This window comes from Alosa alosa, chromosome 16 (assembly GCF_017589495.1).
Source record: "Alosa alosa isolate M-15738 ecotype Scorff River chromosome 16, AALO_Geno_1.1, whole genome shotgun sequence".
Lineage (NCBI taxonomy): Eukaryota > Metazoa > Chordata > Actinopteri > Clupeiformes > Clupeidae > Alosa > Alosa alosa.
In genome coordinates, this window is record NC_063204.1 from 28,279,428 (window position 1) to 28,307,384 (window position 27,957).

General features: G+C 42.2%; 1 long non-coding RNA gene across 1 annotated transcript; it reads right to left on the reverse strand.

Annotated features, from left to right (window-relative positions):
- Positions 1-507: 507 nt before the first annotated feature.
- Positions 508-27,925, reverse strand: LOC125309039. The gene is made up of 2 exons (XR_007196049.1): positions 27,613-27,925; positions 508-1,072 (listed from the first exon to the last, which is right to left on the reverse strand). It is a non-coding gene; the product is annotated as an uncharacterized LOC125309039 (long non-coding RNA).
- Between the last annotated feature and the right edge of the window lie 32 nt (positions 27,926-27,957).

The following is a 27,957-nucleotide window of genomic DNA, read 5'->3' on the forward strand; positions in this document are numbered from 1 at the left end:
AGTCTCAATGTGCTTCAAAACTGGCAGGTATAGCCAAGAAACGCCTTGCTGCCCTTAAATGAGTCAACTTCCACTACAGTTTCTCTATATTCAAATGTGAAAGGGGATTTACAAAAAATGAAGAAGAAAAAAAAACCTGACAGCACATCACAACCAATAATCAGTGGGCTATGTGTAATACAACTATGAGTGACTTAATTACATTGAAATTCCACTAAAACACAAACGGCCTTCTCAAACGGTTTCCTGTAACTAAAACGACTCAGGCTCATCAAATTGAATCAGCATATGACTGGAAAAGAACAAATCCTTATTGTTGCAGTTCCCGCAATTCTGCAGGTTTTAATCACAATATCTAATAGCCCTTGGGAGTCTTGTAAATAACAGGTAAGTTTGAAAATTGGTCCTGGCAGCCAGTAACATATTCAATTCAATATATAGTTTGATTACTGCCTATTCAAAATACCAAACCAAAACAATGACAAAACCAAATATGACTGAATTCAGTCAGGTGTAAAAGTCTTTAATGGGTGGGTTTGATCACATATTATGGCTTATGACAGATATGCGTGGACTAAGGGTGTTAAAGCAAACAGCAACTTAATCTGTTGAACTGGATTTAATTAAACAAGCCCTTTGGATGTCATGCCCATTTTTAAGGGATATCGTAAAACGTTCAAATAGAATAATGCATAAAACATCTGAGCAGAGAATCTGAACTGACAAGACAAACTCTTTCATTCATCTGACTGAACACACACTCTACTCCAGCCTCTGTGGATCCTGGCTGCACTAACACATACTGAGCAGTCCAGGCTACCACATCCCCCTCAGTGGTATGAATGAGGAAGTGATCACGCAGATCTCATGATGTCGCCCCGGAGGGAGATGATCTCACAGGCCCACGCTGTCCACCGCTCACAAATACTTGTCCAGTGATTCAGGAGCCAAAGGCAACACTGAGGCCACTCGTGCACTCCCCCGTAGCCGACCCTCTCCATGAGGGAGGCCTCTCTCTCTCTCGCTCGCTCTGTCTCATCTCATCCTCATGTCCGGCCATTAAGTGCATGTCCTGCGTAGATGCAATAAACACATGACATTGCTTTGCGTCGGCATGTGGCCTCTGGTATTCATTCTGCTGAAGGCCACCATTGTTGCTTCAACAGATTAGGAGACAGAAAAAATGTACTTTTCCAATTTTGCACTTCGAACTGGACTGGAAATATACTGCAATTACCCTTTGGGGGGTTAATAAAGTTATCCATCTATCTACAGTAGCTGTCTGTGTACTCTATATATCTATCTTTATCTTTCTATCTGCAAGAGGAAGAGATGTTCATATCCACCAGTGGTAAATGACTTCAATACTATTCATGCTTCATCCAATTCAGTGTGGAATTCACAAATAATGAGAGCACATCAGGAGCATATTACTGACAAAAATCTAAGAAACGTTCAACCCCCTGCCATAGGCGAAACATTATGCCATATGATAAAGTCACACTTCACATAATATATCTGCTCTCTCATATCGCCATGTGTAATACATAACTGAATGGCTTGCCTTATGCTATCTCTCAAAGTGTTTCATATATTCGTTATTGCAGTCCAACAGAACAGCATGTGATTCAATAATGATGAAGGGGAAAAAACACTGAACAGTTTTCCCATAAAGATACTGTACATGCTGAACTGGGTGTTAGGCAATCTATGCATGTCTTTCCAGAATGTTTCTTGGCACAGTGAGATGTGGTTTATCAAACAATGCAGATCAGCCTGAGGGTTCCTATGAGCCGATATGACTTTCCAGAGAACTGCTCTTCTGACAGACAGTATGGTTGGTCAATAAACCATCTGCCACTCCAGATAATATGAGCGTCTTTCAGTATTCACCTCACTTCGGCGGTTTCCTTGAAGTCTCCCAAAGCTTTCTGATGGCCTGTTTCAAACCACCAGCGAGAGCAAAATAATATAAACAATGAAAATGCTCATGTCTGTTCTTGTGAATACATCTGCTGCATATTTCTCTGTTCATTCATTTCTGCAAAGAAACCTGAGGAGAGCATTCCAGAAATGACTCAGCAGAGCAACTGGTTCAAAACCTATGCATATCATCTGCCCTCTCAAAAGACACGGCTATGGAAAATAAACTATGAACAATGGCCCACACATACATTTGTAAATATCCGCATGAATGGAATTAACAGTCTAGTTCTATATAGCGTTCAAGCTGTCAGGGGGGCAGTAGGAGTATAAATACCCAAAGCCCCCGCAAGGTTCCACAGGAACGTCTACAGGTGGTCTTCCATGTGAAGTGGCATAGCAAGCATCTTAATAAACAACCTCCCACACTAGAAAAGGGTGGCAGACCACAGGTGAAGTTATTTTCCTATCTGCTCTCTCTGTGTAGGTGTGTCTGTGGACGTGAACAAAAAGTGGACAAATGACCATATAGATAGATAGATAGATAGATAGATAGATAGATACTTTATTGATCCTCCAGGGGAAATTCAAGATTACATATAACTTAGGAAATTATATTACATATAACTTACATAAAACTAGGGGTGTAAGAATCGATGCACTTGAGTACTGCAATATTTCACTTGCAAAACATTTTGGATTTTGGTCTTTTTGTTTGCACCCACACCTCTTTCTTAAGAGCAAGGACTTTCTTAAGAGCAAGGACTGATGACTGTTCAAAATGGTGTTTAAGGTCTGAGGGTCAGAATATCAAAGCCGGTGCTCAGCGCAGTCTGGCCGCCCACATTCTTCTCTGTGACCTTCAGTAGACGATACAGAGCTCCTGTCATCCCACAAACATCTGAAGTCAAAGTGGTTTATGTTATGAGACACTTTTACACTTCACACTTTTCTGGCCCACAGGCAAAGGGCTCATTTTCCCTCCCTGTGACCTGGACGTCCGGGTGAAAGTCCAGCTGTGTTAAATGGTCTGCCCTCTCTCCTCCCCCCCGGTCCCCACGCTGAGGCGTTTCACTCAGGCTGCTCAGGGAGATGTCTCCATGTGGGAAGTTTGTTTGCTGTGAGCTCAGCGCAGCCTCCACTGAAGCCTCATGCCGTCCATTGTTTGAGGGATTTCAGGAGTTGACAGAGACACACTGGCTGACTGAAATCATGTCATTCATCCGTAATGGCAGGGTTCAACCTTTTTCTTGACACAACCTGTTCTTTCACTGGGGCGGCTCTGCTTGAGTTATCCCATGAGGCGGTGGCTATTACTTGAAAGAGAGAGTTAAAGAGAGAGAAAGAGAGAGTTAAAGAGAGAGAAAGGGAGGAATAAAAAAGTACGAGCGAGAGCACAAGGTTCGCCGCAGTGCAGTGCACAGCTTTGTTTATATCAAGGGCTGTGGGAAATTTATTTAGTCCCCACAGCGGGCCTTCTCGCTCCGAGGTCATTTATCTCCACCCATCCTTTGGGTTTGAGCGCTCGCCTGAAGCCGCCTCTACTCAGAGGTGACCCGGCCTATGCGGGTCCCCTCATTCATTTTCCGCAGACGCCTTTGAACGCTCCAAAGCCGAGCGCCAAATATTTACACGGGGTGCTGGTGTTTGTTTAAAAAGTGGGATGAGCACGGGGCTGTGGCGCGGACGCCGGGTGCGCTGAGTGAACGTCTGAGACAAAACACCTCCCCCGAGGCGCTGTGACGACTGCCAGACCACCGCGTCTCACGCCTTCGCTCCTCTCCACCACTTCAACCTTCCTTTTCAGGACAAAGGGAGCTGGGAGCTGTCTGGCTTGGGGGCATTAGCCAAAGACTCTGGATCATAAAATGCTCATGGGGCCCTAGCATACACAGCACCCTGTGCGGGCATTAAAAAGCGAAGATCAGTGCCTTCAAAGTGACGGGCTGATATCAATCTGATTGAAGATAGTTGTTGCAGTAGTGACATGAATTATGTAATTAATTTTCTAATTAAGAACCTCTGGGATAAAACAAGCAAGCTTGCTCAAACACTGAAGCTGACTGATATGATAACAAAGGATTTGGTTGTTTGGAGTTTATTGTGGCTGTTGCCAGAGAGAGATAGATAAAAAGAGGAAAAGGAGGGAGTGAGAAAGCCATGAAATGGCATGGCTACAGAGAGAGCCTGTTAGTAAAGACTGCTGCCACAGTGACTTGCTGTAAATCCTTAATCAGTTTAAACACACTTATAGCGCTGGCTTATTCCCCCCTGTGCAATCCTGTCTCTCATTCAACATGAATGGGGATCAGGCCTCTTGTGTGTGGGTATGTGTATGTGTTTCAGCCTGTGCATATTAGCAGTAAGACAAACGCTTTAACAATTTTTCATCAGCTTTCCATGATCCGCTCAATCATACACAATAAAGTTCAGATTGAGAAGTCACATGCTACAAAGCAAACTTAGGAAATACTTTAACACTCCTCACCCCTTACTCCCTCTCAATCTCTCAACCCCTGTATGACACAGAGGTCACGTTTCCTGTCCATGCGTCCGTTGTGCTAACCAGTGATTATCGGCCATCCCTTGTGTTAACTGTCTTTTACAGTTAGGCCAGACTGAGACCACCATAACATCACCGCACCAACCATACAAACTGTAATCTGACAACAGCAGCACAGAGACTGCTTGGAGTGACTCAGCATTAACTGAATGCTGATCCTTTGCTGGTCTTCCTGATATAGAAGTAAAACGGCCAAAAAAACAGTAAAAGGAATGAGAGGTTCTCTAGTAAAAACCTGTCCAAGCTTGACAAGATTTTGACAATCGACAATACCATTGCTTAGTACAGTTAATGAGACATCTCAGTATTGAATCTGTACTGGTGTGTTCACCATAGCATCTGATAAATATAAGTTATTATAATAAAAATAACTAAAAGGATGAACATTATAGGTTGAATTCAAGAGAATAGTTTGAATTGATGCTTCTCTGAAATAGAGCCTAACAAGCGCACACACATGGGAGGCTGACACGTCTCACACACAATAGAAAATTGCATGATGGACCAAAACCTCATGGTAGCTAACACAAAATAATAAAGGGCTATCTACCCTCTAGCATGCAAGCAAAGAGAGCCTGTTCTACTTGGTCATCACTTGATTAGACTAGACTAGATTAGATTAAGAAAGGGCAATTTCTAAAGAATTCCTGCAAATAATACCCTAGTGTGCCAGGATGATACAGTAATTTAACAGCATAATCATTCCTATGTGACTCATCCATCTTGAACAGTTATGTCAAAGAACCTTCAGGGCAAATTGACTGAGCTCCAAGCCTCTCCAGCCACTTGTTGACAGAACAATGGACCCTGACAGGTCTCAACAAGGCCCAAGAACCACGTTGTGGCAAGCTGTCAAGTTATTGTGCCATAGCATTTGTAAAAATACCAGCACCTACTTCTGTTGGAAAAGACATGACACATGACTCTCTTGATCTCACTCTCTGTTCCTTCACTTTTCCCATCGTTCGTTTTTGAGTTTACCCCCTGCAGTTCTTTTTTCATCCATGCTGACACCTCTCTCTGAGAAGACCTTCTGAGACTGAAGCCCATCCCTCAGATCCTGACCCTGGGTTTCGCCCCTGCTGAGTAACCTTTAAGCTTTGACTTGTGGCTTTCTATCATCTGAGGTAAAAAAAAAAAGACTTTAAGGGGCAGGGTCATTTTATTCTCAAGTAAGGGAAACATTATGTATCATTTTGATTAAAAATAGCCACCACATAAGACACTTGAAACCAGCTTCACCCAAATGGATTCTAGAGCTCAAAGCCAAAAGCAAACGAATAAAAGCAATTAGTCTTGGTCAGTTTTAGCAGCTCTGAAAGCTGAAAAGTGATGAGCCTGATTTGGATGACTTATGTCAGCAGATGGAAAGGTTAAGACAGTACAAATGAGGAGTGATGGATGGTCACCACAGAGAGAAGATTTCAAGTGAGATGTCCTGAGGGTGAGTCCAGCAGACATTCCAATAAATCTTCTCCAAACACTCTACCTCACCTGAGGGGAATACCTGGTCAGCCCCTACCCTGGTGCACTGAATTAGGGTCAGCTTACAAAGGCCTGAAGATCTTACCTTGAAGACCAGTGAAGCCCATGTAGACAAAGCTGAATCTAGCCCTAGTGGCGTCAAGAGTCGTTAAAGGTTGTTAAAATGCTAATTCAGCCTGACCCCTTTTACAGCAGATGGTGGGGGTAGGGGTTTTGCTGTGTAGCTGTAAGTGCCTGCCCTTGTAGTTCTGTTATTCCAGTTATGCTCCTTTTGACTGTTTTCACAACTGTCGTCTACACAAGTTGTGCTGAGAGGATTTACGAAGGCAGAAGAGAGAAAGAAGGTGATTTACACTGTGATCTAGCCCTCAGGGTCAATATTTGCTTGAGGTTTGGCAATTGAAGGTTAGGCCCATGAGTTTGCTGAGCAGAGTAAACATGTTGGCAGTGGTCAAAATATTTTGAGCAATTTTTCATGAAGGCTAGAATCTGGTGGAGTGATTTTTCCCACCATGATCAGAGCCACCCACAGCCTCAATTAACTAGTATAATGAAAAGTATGACCTGTTTATACTCGTAATCCTTCTTTTAAAGAGACACAGATCATTTAACTCAAGTGAGTTGCGTTGCAAATTGGGCAAGATTTAGTAAGTGACAACAAGTTCAATTTGGTTGCAACACAGCCACATCCATGAAGGGAAATTTGCTGCAATCGAAACGAGGTGTTGGGGTGGGGATGCGGGAAAATATGTGAGTAAGTAGACATCAATCATGCTCAACCTCTCAAACAGTTGCAGAAAGTGGAGCTAAAAAGATTTCAGTGCCAGCTATGATGAGTTTAGTGGAAAAAGGTGGGTATCCACCATGGAAGTACAGGATTCACAAGCGGATAGACAGACACCCCATTTCAACAGAGAAAAAAGACAGAAAGTTAGCTGGAGAAAAAGAGAGACACATGGGGGGTGGGGGGTGAACTGGAGCCATATGAATCAGCAGAGGTCCTATCGGTTTTTCCAGATGGCAGGCAATCTCCGATTGCTTTACACTGGGGGCCATCAAACTGAGCTGAATGTGAGTGAGAGGAACAGAGAGGGGGGGTTAGATCACAGCATCACCCTTCAAAGCCGACAGGACACTAATGCACTAAGTCCATTTCGCCCCCACAAAAGTGTTAGTCCCAAAGGAGATGGCAGGCATCCTGTTCCCTTTTGCTTCCAGCCTACCCACGGGCGTCTGCTGAGTGCGAGAGACTTGAGGGAACTGGCTGAACTGGCCTCAAGTCTTGCTGGTTTTTAAGCCACACTTTGGTATCTACAGTGGTATCTACAGCTACTTTCTTGAGATCCTATGGTGTGTGGGGGCTGAGGATCTCTGACTCCTAATCCACTTTGTCCCTTTTTTATCTGGGTGTGCGGAGTAGTGCTTTGCCATATGTAAGTGTTTACCCAATAAATCATCCTATGGACATTTGCGCTCTCATGATAGATGATCCCACTGCACTGTGTTTGAAGAGAGATATTACTCTGCCCACTTCTGAACTATAGCCCTGTTGTGTGACTTAAAGACATAATAGTTGTAATATTACTCATCCTCATTTACTAATGATGCCAAAACATCCCGTTCCATTTCGCAATTCATTCAAGCTCAATATAAACCGGTGGCATAAAAAAACGGCATTGCTCTTGGTGTTTGGAGTAGCTGCTGATGGATTCTACACTCTGGGCCCTCTTCTGAAGATGCGCACTGGGGCACACAGGGTGGTGAACAGACAGAAATCAAGCCTCACCTCTACCGACAAGCACAGCTGGAAGGGGGTTGTGAGATGGATGGGGGGTGTTGGTGAGCTGTGGGCCAAGGCTCCGGCATGGCCCACAGTTGGCAAGAGTGGCCAGGTTCAGGTGTGAAAGGCTGTCAACGAGGTGGCTCCCCCGACACTTGCCTGGTGTCCTGTCTGACACCATTTGACAGTGGAACAGCCTCTAATGCCAACTGCTGTCACACTTGGTCCAAAGCCCTTTAAAATAGGCCTCAATGTATCCACACCAGATGGAAACGAAGAGAGAACGGGGAGGGTGGGATAGTGAAAGTGTGCACAGGGATCTCAGTGGAAGAGAGAAGCAAAAGCTGAATGAGAGAAAGAAGACGAGATAGAGAGAGAGAGAGCGCCTGTCACCTCTCAGCTGTGGCAATGCCAAAAACTGGGCTGGGTTCCCATCTTTATCTGCTTTTAGACTCCCTGTCCAGTTTCAGGTAAAAGTGACTTCTCTCTCCACTCACTCTGTCACAACCATGCAATTTAAAGAAAGAAAGAAAGAAAGAAAGAAAGAAAGAAAACAAACCTTTCAAAACCTCTTTAAAGTGCGAGTTGAGGAGGTATGTAATTGAATGAATCCAGATCAAAGGAGGTTTTATTATGACCGCCGCAAAGCGGTCATATAGGGATTGCAAAATGAAAATGCAATATCATTCTGCTTTAATCGCCCCTCTCTTCAGTTAAGATGTTCAGAACTGCACCATTTTATCCATGGGGGGGTCTAAAAAAATTAAGTTATGTATACCTTTAGTGACTGTACACTCATTGGCCTGTAGATGGTGGTGCACACATATACACACGCACACACACACACAGGCACGCACATACCATCAGTATCGGCAATTACAACGGCCAATACATAATTACAAATTCAGTAGGATTAAAGGAAAACCAAATATTCATCATAATAATTTGGCTGCATTTCCAGTATTGGAGTCACGTAGTCGTTTGTCCACCAGATGGCGCATCGTTGCAGTGAGACGTAATTTTGTTGGAAGTTAATCTAAAGTGGGTTGGAAAGACACTACTCTTCCTACAAGGACAAGACTGTAGTTTACCGCAGGGAACGTCTAATAAGGGTAGGATGATTTCTGCATGACATGTAATTCCCATTTCTTCTTGAAGCCGAAACAAATCTGAGAATGTTTGTCGGACATGCTTGGTTTTTACTGCAGGTAGGCTACGTTAATCTTAAATTATATCAATAGCCTAGAGTAGGTAAAATAATGTTACCGTTAGCATTGGTGGAGTGATGGAGGCCAATTTGATTATTGATGTGTTTGTAGAAAACCATAAATGCAGTTATAGGCTACCAAGACAATTGATAACAGCACAAATTGCATCTTTTGATTGTCATCTCATTTGCTTATGACCATAACCTAGGCTACTAACAGGAGCTAAGTGAGTTAGCCACAACACGTTCGCTATGTGATGGTTTTCTAATGTATAGGCTACCTGAAAGATAACCTGTCTATGATGCATCCTAAACACCGGGCTGGGACATTTAGCTCAAAGTCTCAAAAAGCATCTGAGTCAGCGTTCATTCCCAAACACCCATATAGGCTACTTCAATCCTCTATTTTCAAAGGTGATTCAAGTAAAGAAGAGCATGGCTCAAAGTAAAGTAACTAGGACTGAAACTACATAAATTCGTCAAAGTGAATAATTTGTGTCAACTCGCTGCAATGTAGATTTATTAACGCATCCGTGATCTACATCTCCATTTAAACCAAATGTTTTAGAGCGCACATTGAGAGATGTATCCAGGGCAGGGCTGTACCTACACATATTTGTTGCACGTGCTACAAAAATCATTCTTTGCGATGGATGATTTAGTACCAACATTACACCGGTCCAATACAGTTTTGCCTATGGCTATACCGTGAGACTGAGACGTTTTTTGTTTGTTCGAAGTGCGAGTTTAGGGTGTGAGAGGGGAGTCGATGTGCTTTGATTCCAGCTTGGTAGTAGTTGTCTATGCGATTAAAAAACATGTGTGTGTGAAGTATCCAAACAATGATAACGCTTTCATTATAGTTATGGTTTTTTATTTTACCTTGTCTACATTATACTTTACTCTCCTATTTGTCCATATTATTTATGCTGGTCTCTAGACCTTACTCTTGCACTGTTGGACTAATGTTGGACTACTTTTTGCACCTTCACCATGACACTCACTCTCTTGAGCACCTTGCCATGCACACATAACTAAAGGACTATGGTTGGACTACTTTTGCACCTTCACCATGACACTCACTCCCTTTAGCACCTTACCAGTCCCTGCCCTGTCACTACAAACATCTTCTGCTTGATCACCCTCAAGCACATTGGACTTTCTTAATTTCATTTATATAGTGTATTTAGTATTTAGTTTTGTTAGTTTTCTTATCTTTCTTATCTTCTACTGTCTTTATTGTACAGTGGAGTTTAGTTATATGTTTATACTTATGTTTACATTTCTGCTGTAAGTGCATGTTGTGTGTGATGTCTGTATGCTACTGAGACCCTTGAATTTCCCCATTGGGATCAATAAAGTATCTATCTATCTATCTATCTATCTATCTATCTATCTATCTTATGGCTGCTTTAGCCACAGACCTTGAGCTACTGTACAGTGGGTTGGGTTCCATTTAGAAGTGTCGCTTTCCGTGATTCACACAGCTGCGTGAAATGTATTACTACTTATATTAACTTTTCGCCAAGAGGTGACAGCTTAAGTCCGCAACTGTAAGCCATTGGTTCCCAAAGGAGATTTTATTTGGGTCGCCAGCATAGCCTAGTGACAATTTATGTTGTGTAGTAGGCCTAGCATAGGGCCTACCTTATATAGCTTATAGTTTTTTAACAGTCACGGTTTTGTCATAACTCCCTCTATGCATTTTTGCATTTTAGAATAGCTCTGAAACCGGGGCGAAACACGCGCGGGGGGGCCAGTCGTGGATATCTCAATCGCAAAATTAAACAATATTTCTATCGGGCGCCTACCATGGACAAGGCTGGGTGAACTCAGCCTGAATTGCCGGCGATTCCTTTTCGATAAACGATTGAGCTTGGTCTGGCGAAACCTCATTGTTGCAAACTGCAAGGGAACATGAATCAGCATATTATTTTCACAAACAATAACGGACAGTAGTTCTTCAACTTGGCCCGTTAAAATGTGTATAAACAGTCTAGTTCATACACATTTCTAATGGACTGTGATGAACTGCCCTACTTGTGATTGTTTAGATATTTTTTTAGGTTTTAGCATTGTAAGGTTTTATAACAATGCTACAATTTTTTTGGCAAGTGCTACAAATCTATTCACCTTTGCAGCGCCAGTAGGCTACTTTGTGTGCGGCCCGCAAACACACATTCCAAACAAGCATACACAAAAGTTTCAAGTGGGGGATGGAGTAGAAGATGGAGACAAATTCATTAATATGATTTATTTTCGCGGAATGGATGTACAGGACTGAGCGGCGGTCATATTTTGTACCACTATGCGGTACATCTAGTTTTACAAGACGCATCCACATTTGAATACCTCTAAGATCCAACCCACCTATTAGGGCATGGGCACAGCAAGACAGCTACTCTAAAGGCTTCTACATACCTGACGCACCCGACCGGTAGCGCGACAACGTGACGTCAAAATGACGTAGATCTCTCTGGCGCGCCAGGGTTTTGGCCGGGTAGCACTGCGGTAGAGCACCACTCATTTTTTTTTCAGACAGTAGCGACAAGGCGGAAACAGGAAGATGGACTAGTTCAAGGGCAAGCGAGTTGCAGTGTTTTGTTACAGTCATTGAATTTTTAATAGTTTGCTGGATAAGTTAACAAAGTTACCAGTGAGAGTTGCAACACATGGAATTAAGAGGAAAGAATAGAAACGATTTATTTTCAAACAAAGGATATCTATTTCTATTTCTAACGATATCTAATCTCTTTCCACTTCAGGAAATTACACAAACTCAGCCAGCTGCTAGCTAGCTAGCCAGCTAACTAAACTGTTTAAATTATTAAAATTTCCCTTGGGATGACTAAAGTATCTATCTATCTATCTATCTATCTATCTATCTACCTGTGCACACACCTTGGAAACTAGATGATAATGATGATGGTAGTTGTGAATAGTAGCAACCAAAGTCTGAAGTACCATCACAGAGGCTAGCTACTAGCAGAGCCCGTCTACGGAGAGCCTCCCCACTCTCTATTAATCCCATACAAACCGAATTTGGCTGCAGTTCACCAGAGTTAACCTAGATGGCGATCGCGGGCGAGTCCAAAATACATGGGGTCCTATGGAGCTACATGGCTACATTTATTGTTTTCACCTATTTAACAACTGAAACCCTCAGATTTTATTTTATTTTTCGCAAAATGGATATGGATTATCAATCAAAAGTGAAATAATCCGAGTCATGTCCTTCGTTTTCTTACAGGTTGAATTCGTTGTTGCCCATAACACGCTAGCATTGATGCTATGCTATGCTATGATCATGCTAATGAATGGCGTCATTGACACGTTTGAAAGGCTTTTTAGAACAATTAAGTGACTTTAAAAAATATAATACTCAACCAAGTGTATTGTCTTTACCTCCCCTTTCGAATACAATATTCAAATTACTTGAAAAAAAAATTATATCCCGAGAAAAGTGGATTTTGAGGGGTACAGCTCGATAGACCTCCATTCATTCTGGACTCGCCCGCGAGTGCCCCTAGATGCAGTACCACCCCGGAAGAGTTCCGAGAGTGAAGGTTCTCCCCTTATTAGGCATTCTCTGCTACTAGTGTTTCTTACTGCAGCTTCTTCTGCTGTGTAACGTAGTTAGCGTTAGTCTTTTCACAACAGCGACACCTCTGTTCAGGAGAATATTGCAACTAGTGTCGCGACCACCACGCGCGAGTATAAATGGTTACGGCGCTTCTGTGACGTCACATTGTCGCGCTACTGGTCGGGTGCGTTGAGTATGTGGGACAGCGACATCTACTTGCCTGGCATATGCACTACAGCATTTTTGCCCGTTTTCACCTCTTCGCGAGGACGCAAGAACTTTTTCAAAGGGGTTGTGAAAGGTGTGAAGACGGTAAGAAACAATAACGCTGTATTGAAACAATAACACAACAACGGCAGCGTTATTGTTTCTTACCGTCTTCACACCTTTCACAACCCCTTTGAAAAAGTTCTTGCGTCCTCGCGAAGAGGTGAAAACGGGCAAAAATGCTGTAGTGCATATGCCAGGCAAGTAGATGTCGCTGTGGCGGTGCATATGATTTCACGATTCACTATTTTATAGAATATAGAATTCTCTAAGTTATTTCAGTCTATGCATTCTCCAAAGCAGTCGCGTGAATAAAGCATTCCTGAGCACAATTCAGTTTTCGACTGTAAAACTAATAAAGTTCATGTTTACGGTTTGTAAAGGGTTCAGTCCAGTCTATTGGTGAACGCAGACAAATAATATAATTTGCTTCCTTTGGTCCGCGATTCACATTGTTGTCACTGCAAGTACATAAGCTAGGATACTAAATGCTAGTAGGCATACCCAAGTTCTAAGCTATTCCGTCGCCACATTTGTAATATTGCTATAATGCCATTTAGCCTGCCTTCGTTACTAACAGTCGATACTTTTTGCCTGCATCAAATTGTGCATTCGCAACTTCACTTTCTGACTTCACTAGACTATGTATGCATTTATTTATGTTGTAAGACGTGAAAGAAATGAATGACGCCGGCACTACGCACAAATTCTTCCAATAAACTTCCATAATAACATCTGACTCGCGTCAATCACTGATAGTAGCATGTATCGAGAAAACACATAGGGAAAAAACTGTTCACCAAGTCATGATAAGCTATTGGCTCTGCGCAGCACCCGTCTGTAATATTTACTGTGTAATCGTAGGTAATGTCAGGCATGAAAACTAGTATTGCTAGACAATGCTATAATGACTCAAGTCGAGTGTGGCAGCTGGGTTTAAGTGTCAAATGTTGTGTGGGCCTATGTCGTCACTAAAACGCCGTTTTCGGGTGGTCACAAGGCACGACGAAAAGAGGGTTTTCAAATCCCACCTTGGAACCAGTTTTCAAAAGTTACCGATTTACTAAAACAATGCCGGGTGGAAGCAAGGCCAAAATAACAAAATAAGTTTTCCACGAAAATATTGTGTGGATAATAAAATGACAAAAAAAGTTTGTCATTAAAATATTTACAAACAGGATTTATTTATTTATCAAAACTGCACCTTTCATACACAGAATGCAGCTCAAAGTGCTTTACCCATTTCAGCAGGAAAAAGGACATAAACAACATATCAAATGTCATAGATGTAACACTAAAACAAGTTGGATAGGTTGGAACTTAATAGTCAGTCAGTCATTATCAATCAAATTTTTTTCTTTTTCCCTGTTTATGTTATACTCAGCAACATATCACAGAAAAATATAGAAAATGAAGCGTAACACAATAAGACTGGCAGCCTTAACCCTTTCTTACCCCCAAAAATATAGAAAACAAGACTGGCAGCCTTAACCCCATATGGCATATGGCAACTGTGGCAAGGAAAAACTCCCATATTCCAGGAAGAAACCTTGAGCAGAACCTGACTTAATAGGGGGAGCCCATCTGCTTCTGGCTGGCTGCGCCCTCCAATAGTAGCAGATGTAGAATAATCTGAAAATGTAGTCTACAGGATAAGATGAGTTAACTAAAAGCTTTCCTGTACAGGTATGTTTTCAGATCTTTTTTAAAAATATTTACTGAACTCGCCTGCTTGATGTACAGAGGCAGGGTGTTCCATAGTTTGGGGGCATAATGGATAAACGCAGCTTCTCCACTTTGTTTGTGGAGCACTTTGGGTACGATTAAAAGATTAGAATTGGATGATCTAAGTTTCCTTTGTGGTTGATAAGATATTAAAAGCTCAGAGATATATGAAGGTGCTATGCCATTCAGAGCTTTGTAAGTAATTAACATAACCTTAAAATCAATTCTATAGGAAATAGGGAGCCAGTGCAGTTCAGCCAACACAGGGGTGATGTGTTCTCTCTTCTTAGTCTTAGTTAAAAGTCTAGCCGCAGAGTTCTGTATGAGTGCCAATTTCTTTAGATGTTTTTGGGAAGACCAGTGAAAAGTGCATTGCAGTAGTCTAACCTGCTAGTGATAAAGGCGTGAATTAGTTTTTCTGCATCTTGTTGAGTTAAAAAGGGCCGCACTTTGGCAATGTTTCTCAAGTGGAAATAGGCTGTCTGAGTAACTTTACTGATATGGGGCTTAAAACTTAACTCTGCATCTAAGATGACACGAGGCTTGTTACTTTTGGTTTGACCTGGTGTGCCAAGTTCCCCAGATTACTAAGAATAATATCTCGCTTTAGTTTTGGTCCAACCAGAAGTACCTCTGTTTTGTCATCATTTAGTTTCAAAAAGTTTTTGCTCATCCACTGATTAATGGAGGTTAGGCATGCAGTGAGGGAGCAAAGGCCATCTGGGTTAGTTGGCTCCACAGAAAGATACAATTGGGTATCATCTGCGTAGCTGTGGAAGTTTACATTATGCTGACTTATGGCGTTTCCCAATGGAAGCATATATAGAGAAAATAGCAGGGGACCAAGGCAGCTCCCCCTGGGCCACACCAAAAGGCAAGTCATGTTTTTCAGATACATGATCTCCTAGACTGATATAAAAATCTCTGCCAGTAATGTAGGTTTGAAACCAGTTTAGAGCATTATCAGAGAGACCCACCCACTTTGCAAGGCTGGTGAATTAGGATGCTATGATCAATGGTGTCAAATGCCGCACTCAAATCCAGAAGAATAAGGATTGAGACTTTGTTTGAGTCGGTAGCTAGTCTGAGATCATTGACTATCTTTACTAGAGCCGTTTCTGTGCTGTGATTTGATCTAAAACCTGATTGGAATTTTTCAAGGATACTGTTTTCGTTGAGGAAGGTATTTAACTGATTGCAAACAACTTTTTCAAGTACTTTGCTCAAAAACGATAGATTTGATATAGGCCTGTAGTTGCTCAGATTGGTATGGTCAAGTTTTGACTTTTTAAGTAAAGGTTTCACAACAGCGGTTTTAAAAGCAGTTGGAAATATACCTGTTTCTAATGAGGTATTTATAAAATAAAAAAAAAAGGGAGCTAAGCCATCATATACTTTTTTGAGGAATGTAGTAGGGATTGGATCTAAAACACATGTTGAGGAGCCGGTTTGAGTTATAATTTTACCAAGCTCAGATTGAGTAATAGTGCTAAAGGACCTTAATTTTGGGGGCTGTTTTTGGGTGTACTATCAAACATATTACTTGTGTTACCAATAGCCTCCCTTATAGAAATGACTTTGTTTTTGAAGAAGTCTGCAAATTCTTAGCATCTTAGAGAGGATGCCTGACTGAGTGTATCAAAAGGTGTTTGATGCAATAGCCTATCAATGGTAGAGAACAACACCCTAGAGTTTCCACTGTTTTCAGCAATTACCTTAGAGAAGTGGTTCCTCCTCTCATTCGAATAGCTCTATTATAATTTGCAATTTTTTTTCTTTTAGAATGGCACGGTGAACCTGTAACTTAGTTTTTCTCCATGTTCTCTCAGCTTTCCTACATGATCTTTTTAGATCATGGATATTTTCGTTCATCCAAGGTGTCAGTTTGCTACAGGGCCTTTTTTTTTAGTCTTTAAGGGTGCCACTCTGTCAAGCAGAGCCTAATTCACGATTAAGAGCCTCTACCATTTGATCAATGGGATGATGTAAAATATCTAAATTTATGGAGTCTATAAGAGCTATGAACTGCTGTTCTGCTCTAATGTCCAAGAGTCGCGATTTGATTGCAATTTCGGGATGAATTTTTGGAGTATGTAGTACAATATTAAAAGATACACAATGATGATCAAACATATTTATATCATTTACTGATAAGTCTGTGACTTCTATCCCTCTGGAAATTACTAGATCGAGGGTGTTGCCAAGGTTGTGGGTGGGTCCTGTAACATGCTGCTTTAGCTCTAAACTGTCCAACACATTAAGGAACTTACTGGCTTTAGCATCAGTTGTCTTATTGACATGAATATTGAAGTCGCCATTTACAATTATCCGATCATAGCTAGTGATGATGGCGACATAAGTTCAGAAAACTGGTCGAGAAAGCCAGTCCATAGTTTAGGAGGGCGGTATAAGGTTAATAGAAGTACAGCTGGGTCAGCCTTCAGAGTGAGGGGCAATATACTCAAAGGCCGAATTCGCCAAAAGTTGACTCGTGTGCAACTATATTTGTTTGAGAGAATGGAGGCAATTCCACCACCTCGTTTGCCTTGTCTAATTGAGTGGAAGAAATTATAATTTGGGGACAAGTCTCAACAAGAACAGCTTCGCTGTCTGAAGTCAACCAGGTTTCAACAAGAAACAGAAAATCAATTTTTTTTTCACTAATAAAATCATTGATTGCAAAGGTTTTGGTAGTAAGTGCACCTATATTTAGTAAACCCATGTTAGCTGAAAATGCCTCTGGCTTTTGAGGAATATGCTGAGGTATGGAAAGAATATTTGTTAGGTTTCTAGTTTTAAATTTGTCTTTTCTTTTTACTATACGTTGGGTAGAAATCAACGTTGGAATAGAACTATAAGCATAAGTCATGCTATTGCATGACACAGCTTGATCTATGGTAGTAGTATTGTATGTTACCCTGCAGAAAACATTCTCAGACTCATCCACATGTATAATGCCATTCAAATCAATACCTGGGGGGCGTGAATCTGTAATATTTTCTACAGAATGTCAATGTCTCAGTGTGGACGCTATGTTGTCAGAGAGTAGCCTGGCTCCATGTTGGTTTGGGTGGAGACCATCACGCTTCAGCATACTGGGCCTCTCCCAGAACAAGCCCCAGTTGTTGACATAGGGGATGCTTAGGGAAGCGCAGTAGCGTTTGAGCCAGGTGTGGAGATCGAACAGTCTGGACCATCTCTCAGCACCTTTTCTGTAGGTAGGGAGAGGCCCAGAGATGACAAAGCGTTTTTCTGTGCCCATCAGAGTGGTGATGAGAGTTTTGTAGTTTTCCTGCAGTGCTACTGACTGCTTATCTCTGATGTCGTTCGTGCCCACGTGTACGATGATGTTGTTGACCTTGGTGTGGCGGGCCAGGATGCTTGGGAGTTTCTGCTGGATGTCAAGGACCTTGGCACCAGGGAAGCAGTAGACCTTGGAGGGACCGCTACATGATGGGGGAATGCAGAGGTCTCTAACCATGGAACTGCCGATGACCAGGGTGGAGGTTGATGAGGTCCGGGGAGGAGGGGGTCGGGGGGGCGCCGACTTTGAGGAGGGACCAGGATGGTTGTCTCGGGGCTGGAGGGGCTCCTCATCCTCGGTCAGAATGGCATAGCGATTTTCCAGTCGTATAGGTTGGGCTGGGCCTGAGTGCCGTCCGGACCGTCTGCCGTGCTTGTGATGCTTGCTTCTACGCCATGGCTCAGGCTGGTGTGGAGTGGAGCTGGCCAGCAGAGCAGGCTTGGTTCTCAGCAGAGGCCGGGGAGAGGCAACAGGGACAGAAGTTGCATTAGTGCATGGCATGGTTAAAGTATTGGAGGACAGAGTGAAATCAGGGCATCTGGCATTTTGTGTGTGTAAGAGAGGTAACGCGTTACTTACGGAGAGAATGGTGTCGAGGAACTGTTCATCCTTCTCAATCTGATGGAGGGTCGCTATTCTGGCTTCGAGTTCCACTATCTTTTTCGCTGAGAAGGCGCATGAGTCGCAGCCTGGTGCACAGCTGAGGGGAGGCATCGTGTCGGGGCGAGGGCTCGCCCGGTGTCAACTGTTTTTAAGCGTTTGTTTGCTAGTTGGCTAGCAACAGCGATATCGTGCAGTTCCTTGATAACTTCGAACACAGGTAGCGGGTAAGTAATCTGAGAAGATCTCACTTTTATATTGAGTCACTAGTTTTGAGAGGCGTTAGAAGGAATTTGATGCTTTCTTCTTCCAGATATCGTTTCCTTGGCCCGGTATTATTTGCAGCCCTTGATACTGGCTTAACGTTTAACATTAACGTTTGACAGAAAAGTTTGGCGATCAAGGTTATAGAGTCCGATAATCCAAAGCCTCGAGCAACAACAGTTTATGCAAAGAGTTTGTTCACGAGATATAATGGTAACAAGGAGATTTAAGATAGCCAGAATTTAAATCCGTAAGAAAGTATCAGATGGTAACAAACTGGAGACAATTTAAGATTTCATCATTTGTGCACACAGGTTTACACAGAGTGATGAATACCCCTACATCTTTACTTCTAAGACACCCTGCCTCTCTGGAATGCCAATCGTGCGACCAGTTACCCTTATTAGTTGTGAAACATTCCTTCTTGTCTTCTTTTCCAGCATCTTGTTACCCCCGTCCCAACTTTTTTTGAAACATGGTGCTTGTATCAAATTCAAAATTAACATGTTCCATGAAATAGTCAAATTTGTCATTTTCAACATTTGATATGTTGTCTGTGTCCTTGCAACTACATTTTTTGATTATTACCAGATTAAATTAGCAGATTATGACCTTCTTTTTTTAATTCACATTTTATACAACGTCCCAACTTTTTCTGATTTGGGGTTGTAGTAATTTCCCTAGTTGTAGTGATTACCCCTTAATAATCATGTGGCAGCATGGCCCATTGAAACTCATTGAAGTGCAGCTTCAAATTTATTTTTTTCAGTGCAGAAAAGCTAAACTTGCTTGCTTTAAATGCTTTACAAACCTAATTTCCATAGAAGCTCAGAGTCTCTGGTGAGGTATTTATTGTAAATAATTGTAAAGTGTGTGTGTATTTAAGATGTTTTAGATGTCAAGAGGGGGAATCTAGCAAGCTAGCTTTCAAGCTGTGTAAAGTGGCAACTAGACAATGAGAATGTTGTTTAGCCTATCTGATTTTTAAGTAATTTGATGGTTTTCCTTACAAAAGACTTTGAATAAAACAACAAGGCAGATCAATGCCAAGACCAGATTCAGTTCAAGTTTAAAAGTCACAGAGAAATAACCCAGACAATTAGGCAATCAAATAACCGTTCTTTTTAACTTCCCTGTTGAGCAGGCTGACTGGAAGTGCTGTGATTATGTAGCTGACTGTTGGCCATGTCTGTAGGTTTAAACTGGGTTTGGGAGATCTGGGTAACTTTAGCCCACATGGTAGCCTAATAATACTAATGAATAATTAACTGATTTTATGACAGCTTCCCCTATTTCAAAGAGCAACATCCGCCACTGCATTGAGTTACTGAAGCTGGCTGTTAATCAGCCCAATTAACCCAGGGTTAGAGAGAGGGGGAAGGAGAGAGAGAGAGAGAGCAAGGGACAGGGAGGTAACCTCCGACATCTAATCCAAAAGTGAAGGAGAAAGCTGTTGCCCCCCTTGCTCGTATTACTCTAAAGGAGGAATGTTAATATTTCATTGTTGTGATGGATCATTCTCTCCAGGAGAAAACAAACAAATGAATGCCCTGTGTGTCATTACCTGAGGATGAATGAATTTCATGCTGACACGGTGGGAAGTTTAATTTCCCATGGTGTTTTTTTTAAGCAAAGGATAATTAATAACAAAAATAATTAACAGAATCAGTATCAGCGATAACTACAGGGGCCTGAAAGAAGGTCGCGGGCAGGAGAGAAAGTCAAGCGTGTCTTATGTTGTCATCTTTTACTTATAATCTTTTCACTAATGAACCACACAGATTACCAAAACAGTTATTTTCCCTGTCACAATCTGCATTTGCCAGAGAGGCCTCAAGCAAATCTTAAATTACTCCTCAGTTGGTTGACTCCACATGAGAGACTGCTTATGTGTGTGTGTGTGTGTGTTTGTAAAAAGTCACTTATTCACAAACTTGTTGATCTTTCAATTAAACAATCTGGCCCTTGTCATTCTTCCAAAACATTCAACGGCAGCTTTGTTTGTGGTTTGAAAAGTGGCTCAGTCCTGGGGCACCTTGTGCACAGTCATCGGTCATACTACGCTCAAAGGTCATCTGCGCTGCCTCTAATCTCAGTCATGGGACCCAAGGGATTGTTTCCTTTTAAACATCTCCCTGCCCCTTGTTTATTTCTGCTCTCAGTGGCATTACATGTATGTGGGTCAGTTGTACAGCTCTCATGGCATGAATCAGCCAGTGAGTCTTTTTTTTTTTTCCTGGCAGGAGGTGAACTGGCTGGAAAACAAACACGCTGTTTGTAGTAGCAATGACTCACTCACAAGCCAAACCTGGAAAATGGGGCAGCGGGAGAGCCATCCCATTCAGGTCGCCAAGTCCTTTTCTTCTCATCGCCTTCTCCTTCTCACCTCATCTCTCGTCTTTTCTTTCTTTTATTTTAAAGAGCCTGGCAGCTGCCGACTCTCTCCTCTTGATGCAATGACTCCGCAGTGAGTCATTCAGTGGCTGGCCCACCGTCCCTTTCTCTGTATGGGAGAGTGACACCGCAGAGCAAGAGGTTCAGCTGTCCCGACGCATGTTTGACGGCCCATTCACCCTCCTTGACTTGCTCCGTCATATCTGTTTCCCCAACTGCTGGCAGTGCGCTTCAAGCCTTCTTGGGTCACCCCAACCCCAGCCCTATCTCTCTCCACAGCCCCTCCCACCACCACCACACACATATTTAATTCTCTCCATGACCCAGTGAACATCAACAACAATCAAAAAAGCAGCTTCTCGGTCTTGAATGTGAGTGAAGCTTTAGAGCTAAGCCAGTGAACACAGCACGCTAGCGCAGGGATCAGTGATGCCAGCACGCAACCATGCCTTCGCCTGCCTGGCATGCTTTCAGGCCCCTCCTGTGCCCTTAGCAACACAGACACCCAGCCCGCTCAGACAACCACATGCCACCCCTCTCCATCATAACTCCCCACACACCCCCTTCCCTTACCCACAGTCAAGCCTCTAGAGATAAAAATGTTTGATCCCTTTAGACTTTTATTGGGTGTTACGAGGAAGTGTGTGGAGTTTGAGTTGCTTCTAGCCCTATGAGCCTGTTGTGTTGTTAGAAAAAAGGTCTCTTCCATCTGATTCTAAATACCATGTTTCCATACAACCCTACCAGTGAAGATGAAGGGAAAAAAGACTGAGCCTGAAGAATGCACGTACAGCCACAGCCAGGAGATCTAAGGCACTGTTGGAGCCTCTATTTCTATTAACAAGTCCAATGAAAAAAAGAAAAACATTAAATCAGCCTGGACAGTCAATTTACTGTGTCTGAATTACATAAGGCATTGCTGTTACTGCACCATTTGTCAGGGGTCTGTCAGGGCGTATCAGCTGTTTGGTCCACCCATGCTATCCCCTTATTTTCACAAGCCTAACACCCATGCCCCTCTGATGCATTTGCTGTCAGAGGACGGAATCTCTGCAGCAGCTGCACGCTAAATCCATTGACAGTGACAGTCACCTGATTTACTCATTTACAAAAACGTAGAAGCCATTTAAGTGGCCCTGTAATTTACAGGATCACAGAGAGCAGAAATCAGACATCCTAACTCATCTAACCAAAGGGAGACAATTAATGGATTGTGTGTTTGGATTGAATTCTGACAGTATTTTGCTGATATCCATCCTCTTATCATTGAAGAGATAGATTTTTCACACAAGTGATAACTATTTGAATCAGTTTAACCTTTGATGTAGAAGGTTAAGACACGACACAGGTCGTCACAGAAGGGTATGTCTGACCCTGAGATGCACTGACATCCACTGACTGACTCAGTTTTATAGGTTGTCATCCACCATACTCTGACACAGAAACCTTCAAAAATATTTTTATTCATGTTTTGGTAAATTTAGCAATTTAAAATCAATCATTTATCATGCCCACTAACACGTTTGTGTTAGCAAACATGGTCCAATAAAATATATGCATTATGAGAAAAAGCTTGGGAGTGCTTTTTTCACGTTATTTTGATAGTCCTGTTTACAGCCTAGACCAGAGGAGAAAACAGAAACTTAAAAAACACACGTAGGGAAATTGATTGGTGATTAGATACTCAATTACTTTGTATACATCTCCAGGCTTCAATGCTGTGGCAGCTGAAGCAGCAAGAGACAGTCAGGAAGAGATAACTGTAGAGAAGAAGAGTACCTATTATTGGGGTGTTGTGAAAACCTTTGGGTGCACCTAAATGAAAAAATAGGGCACACCAGCGCAACCAATGTAGAAAGTAAATCTGGAGCCCTGGGTAACTTCAGATCGATCAGAGCGCCCCCCCTCCTTTGATGCCACTACTTGTTCTCACTCTCCCCCCATCCCTTCGCAAGTCACTAGCGTCAACCTTTTCACTGACAACAAAAACAGAACCTCTTAGGTTTCACTTTCTGGCATATCCCTCACTTCCCTTTTTGTAAAGACTGAAAAGCAACCTCTCCTCCCATCTGAAAGTGCAGAGCAATGTGCCTTTGGCCAGACTTGGCAGTATTTAGGGGGGGTGGGGTGGAGTGGTAGTGAGCCGTTACGTAATACCCCCGACGTGCCTGTGACCGCCCGGCACGGCAGTCTGCATTTATCAGTCATCCTGAGATCTCCCCATCCCCCTACACCTCACAACACCCTCTCATTTGGGGCTGAGGGAGCATTAACAACTCTGACTAATAACAGGCCCTGATACAACAGTGTAAACAGGGAAAGCCTGGAAACTACCCACCCACCCGACACACACACACTCTCTCGTCTAAAGACTGGTGTTTTTGTTTAAATCCTTCCACCACATTCCAGACTTGCTCGGAATTCGAGTTGGGGAGTGTGTGGACCTCGAGTGCATGGAGGAGATAAAATATCTTCCGACTCTCAGAATCCTCATTCCTTTGAAAGCATTGTTAGAGCGGCGGAGTTGAAGACCTGCTGGTGTAATTTGTTGGTGGACATGCTTTATGAGCTCGAATGCTCGTCTGTTGAGTCTCTCTGAGGGGCGAGACACAACAAAATGGCCTTGCCTTTTTTGGTTACAACTGAGACATGACACATAGCATTGGATTTCAATATTAAGAAGCGGACCAAAAAATGAATTACAAATAAAGTCTCCTACTATAACAAAAATACAATAAAAGAGGTAAACAACATTTAAGCTATAGTGAAGCATGTTACAAAGTATTATAAAAAAAACTCTGTAAATGAATTGTAAATGATAACTGAAAACATATATACCTATAACAGACCTTGGCAAATAACTTCCAATGCCAACCCTTTCTCTACACATTTGAACAAATCTTTTCGCCTTATTTATCAAACATTTGAGGGCCAAGTGTCCTGTATAGCAATGTATTGCATGCTCATATTCTACTACTACTTCACTAAAACAATTACATTAGTAAATATACATTTTATGTTTACTTTTGTTTGGGAATAACCTCCTGTATTTTATTATTTATATTTCCTGTATATGATGACAATAAGATTCAAATTCATTGCCCATTTTTTGGTAATTGTTATTTCTACATTAGAAACACTGCTTTATGGAGTAGTCTATTTTTATCCATAGTACTTGGAATAGTGCAATAGTCCTGTAGTTTGCTGAAACTACATGTCAGTATCTGGAGACAATGACATAACTCTGAAATTCTGAATTAGAACCACTGATTTTACTGAACGCTCTTCATGAATAATGCAACAAAACATATTGAAACAATACAAAGGACAATCTGAGGGGGGGGGGTGGTATTATGATATATGAGAGTATTCTGTGTGGCAGCAGTATTTTCCAAACACTGATTTATTGGGTTTTGTAAATAAAACTTTAGCCAACAGTTTAGGTTCTCTCAGCTGTGTTTTAATAGCACAGCGGGGAACTGATGGGATCACATTTGTGGGCTATTCCAAAGAAATTATGTAAGAGAAACAGCCATGATGCTACGGGTGGACGTTAAAAAAAGCAGAACTTTTTGTTTTGCTTCTCTCTGGCTCACTGAACATCATCCTTCCTTCTAAGTGCGAGTGTAAAAAAAACAGCAAGTTATTTGCTGAACAGCTGTTCAAGAGTGTGTGCTTGTGTGTGTGTGTGTGTGTGTTTAGGAGCCTTTGACGACACAGCAGCACAAGCTGAAGGAGGCTCAGATTTCTCCGCCTGTGACCATGAGGCCATCCAGGGGGAGCGCTTGGCCACTGATCCACTGAAAGTTTGACTCTTTAAGTGCTTAAATCAGGGCAGCCTCTTGGCTTTTTCCACAACTCTATTTTCCTAAGCGCTGACTGCGCCTCTCTGGCTCCAGCTCACAGACCAAGCTACATTGTGCAGGAGAGCACTTGGCAGCCGGACACCGTCGGCCAACGCAGGCCAAAGAAAACACAGACGCAGTCTGATGGAAAGCGAAGGATTGAGGGAGTGCGGGGAATGCGAAAGAGTGAGAAAAAAGAGAAAAAAGCACATTGGGGATAAAAAAAAGAAAAGAAATGAAAAGGGGGATTCCAAATGCGAAGGAATGACAGCAAGCCAAAAGGTGGAGAAAATGTATTGTGTAGATGTCATGTCAGAAAACAAAGAAAATTAGAAATAAATTTGCAGACTCTGAAAACAACATGTGAAAAGCAGGGCAAAAATAAAAGTGACAGTTGTGGCTACACATAACTTGCAGGTAGGAGCATGATGTCAGCAGGAAATGAGGTGAAGACTGGAGGTAAAATCAGGCCAGCAGGGTGTTGCATGTTTGTGTGTGCCTGTGTGTGTGTGTATGCATGTGTGTGTGTGCCTGTGTGTGTGTGCCTGTGTGTGTATATGCCTGTGTGTGTGTATGTCTGTGTGTGTGTATGCCTGTGTGTGTGTGTGTGTGTGCAAATGCATGTGTGCAGAGAGAGGGAGGCACCAGACAGGGCTCTGTCATGTCTATGTGGATACATCTGCCACTAGGTTTTGCTCAGCATGAATCTCCGCTCCAAAAACAGGCAGATTACGTAACCTGCATAGCGCCATCCAAAGAACAAGAAACAGCCGGGCTGTTGTTCACATGTGTCTGAGCAGATCGAAATGGGCCATGTGTGCACAGTATATGTGTGTGCAGTGTAGGTGTGTATATGTGTGTGTGTGTGTGTATGTGCCTGTGCCGTGACTTGGCATGGCGCTAGGCTAACAGCTCTGATTTATTTAGGTTTCAGCTGGAGACTGAGAGGCTGAAACTGGGAGACTGAGAAGCACTGTGTAGTTGCATTTACTGTGCCATGAATGTCCTTTCAACCACCTACGCTACAGTCTGCTGGCCACCGTTCTCTACCAACCAACTTTGCTTGTCTCAGAGACTGGGTTTTACAAAGACGGACATTATGAAAAGTGCAGAGTTCTGAAGACAGTTTGCTTGGATTTGGAAAGTCAAATGCCAAAAAGTTAAAGGAGGACCATGGATATTTAAATCTGTTTCCTCATAGATGTAAAACTGAGATCAGCAATCTCATCAGATTCATTTTGGTTTGTTTGGTTTGCACCCTGAAAATTTTGAGGTGGCAATTGACAAACATGTCTGATTGCCGTGTTGATGTGACTCCCTCCTGATGGTCAGACCTGAAATATGACCCTAACATCTAACCTTTTTTTTTTTTGGGGGGGTGCAGACGCAGAGACATATCCTACACATAGATGGGGAAGAGGCATTAACTCTCTGCTCTCCAGAAATCTGCTCACTGTTTGAGGACCTATCACATCAGAATGGACATTAGTGTTTGATGGCAAAACATGTTATCCAGCTGTTACGGAGGATAAATAATCGTGGGAGTTCTATACTCGGATCAGTCGACGAGATATGTGTTTACGTACAGCGATAAGAGCTTTATTATTGTGACATGGTCAGACAAACAAGAGGCTGTTCACAACAGAACAAGGACCTCACAAGCTGCAAAAAAATCAATGTTGCATGATCCTTTATGTTGCATTAAATAGTCACAACAAAAGTAAGATATAATCTCATCGTAATAAAAATACAGATTGAGGAGGGTATTAGGTGAACAGTCCAATCTATACTCCTGCACAGACTCAAACTCAGCACTGATGTAGCTCGAATGAAGCGCTGCACATTATATTATATAATAATGGGCTACTATAAGATCAATATAATAGTTTGTACATACAAACATATCATGACAAGCACAAAAACCTGTCAGCTTTCCGAAACAGAGCACAGACTGCTTTAAGGGCAGAGAGCACATGGTCAAATGTTAACAATATGAATGTTCCAAACCTCTTTGTTAGACCTGTTTTGTAACATAAGGAGTGTAGGGAAATCTATTCTAAGACAGCTATTTTGCATTAGGCCTATATAAAAAATCAATTTAGGCTATGAGATGGGAGAGGTCAGCAATGAGGGACATAACTATAAATTTAAGTTATGTAATGTGCATTGCCATTTGAATACAAATGGTTTGACTAGCAAGATACTGGTACTGCCTCATGGAATCAATATGTTTATAAAAGATGCACAAGCTCAAGATCTCAATATCATATCACTTGCTCAAATGTCTAGATTAGAACTTTAAATCAATTGATCAAAAGTCATAAAAATACACATGTTGGATGTCTTTGTTCAATTGATAAATATGAAGGAGGATAAAGGATGTTCTGCAAGTAGGCTACATCAAGATATCATTTCAGCAATGTAGCTTGTTAGCTTAGCTAATAAACAATTTTTTTTTTTTATTGCATCCAATCACTTGACATTAAAACGCATTAACAACGCGGATAACACATTCAAAGCCTCTTTGGACAATCAAACGTATGACCTTTATTACCATCAATGTATTCTACCTGGGTAACAGAGTATTTCCATAAGCTAATGTGTAGGCTATGACATCAAACAGCATGAATAGATAAGGCATAATTGGACAGGGAAATAAATAAAGTCCTTACCCATTTTTCTTTGTTTGCGTGGTGGTAAAATTATATTCCTTTGAGGTGTACAGGTATTGCTTTCTGGTTGCACTTCACATAGTCGCTAAATCTCAACCCCCTTTTCCATGTGCTCAGAGCACGCGCTCGCCGGAACATTCTGCATACAGTCAGATACAGTTGTGACGTCACGGGTTTGCAGCGCTTCCACTGCGAGGTTGCTGGAGAAAACAGTGCCACAGAAATGGATACATACGCGTACAAAATTAAAATGTAAGGTCAAGAGTATGGGTATTTACGTTTGAGCATAGAATACCCGTACAACGGCTGTAATAGTGACTAGTTTGGTGGTTTGCCGAATGTGCT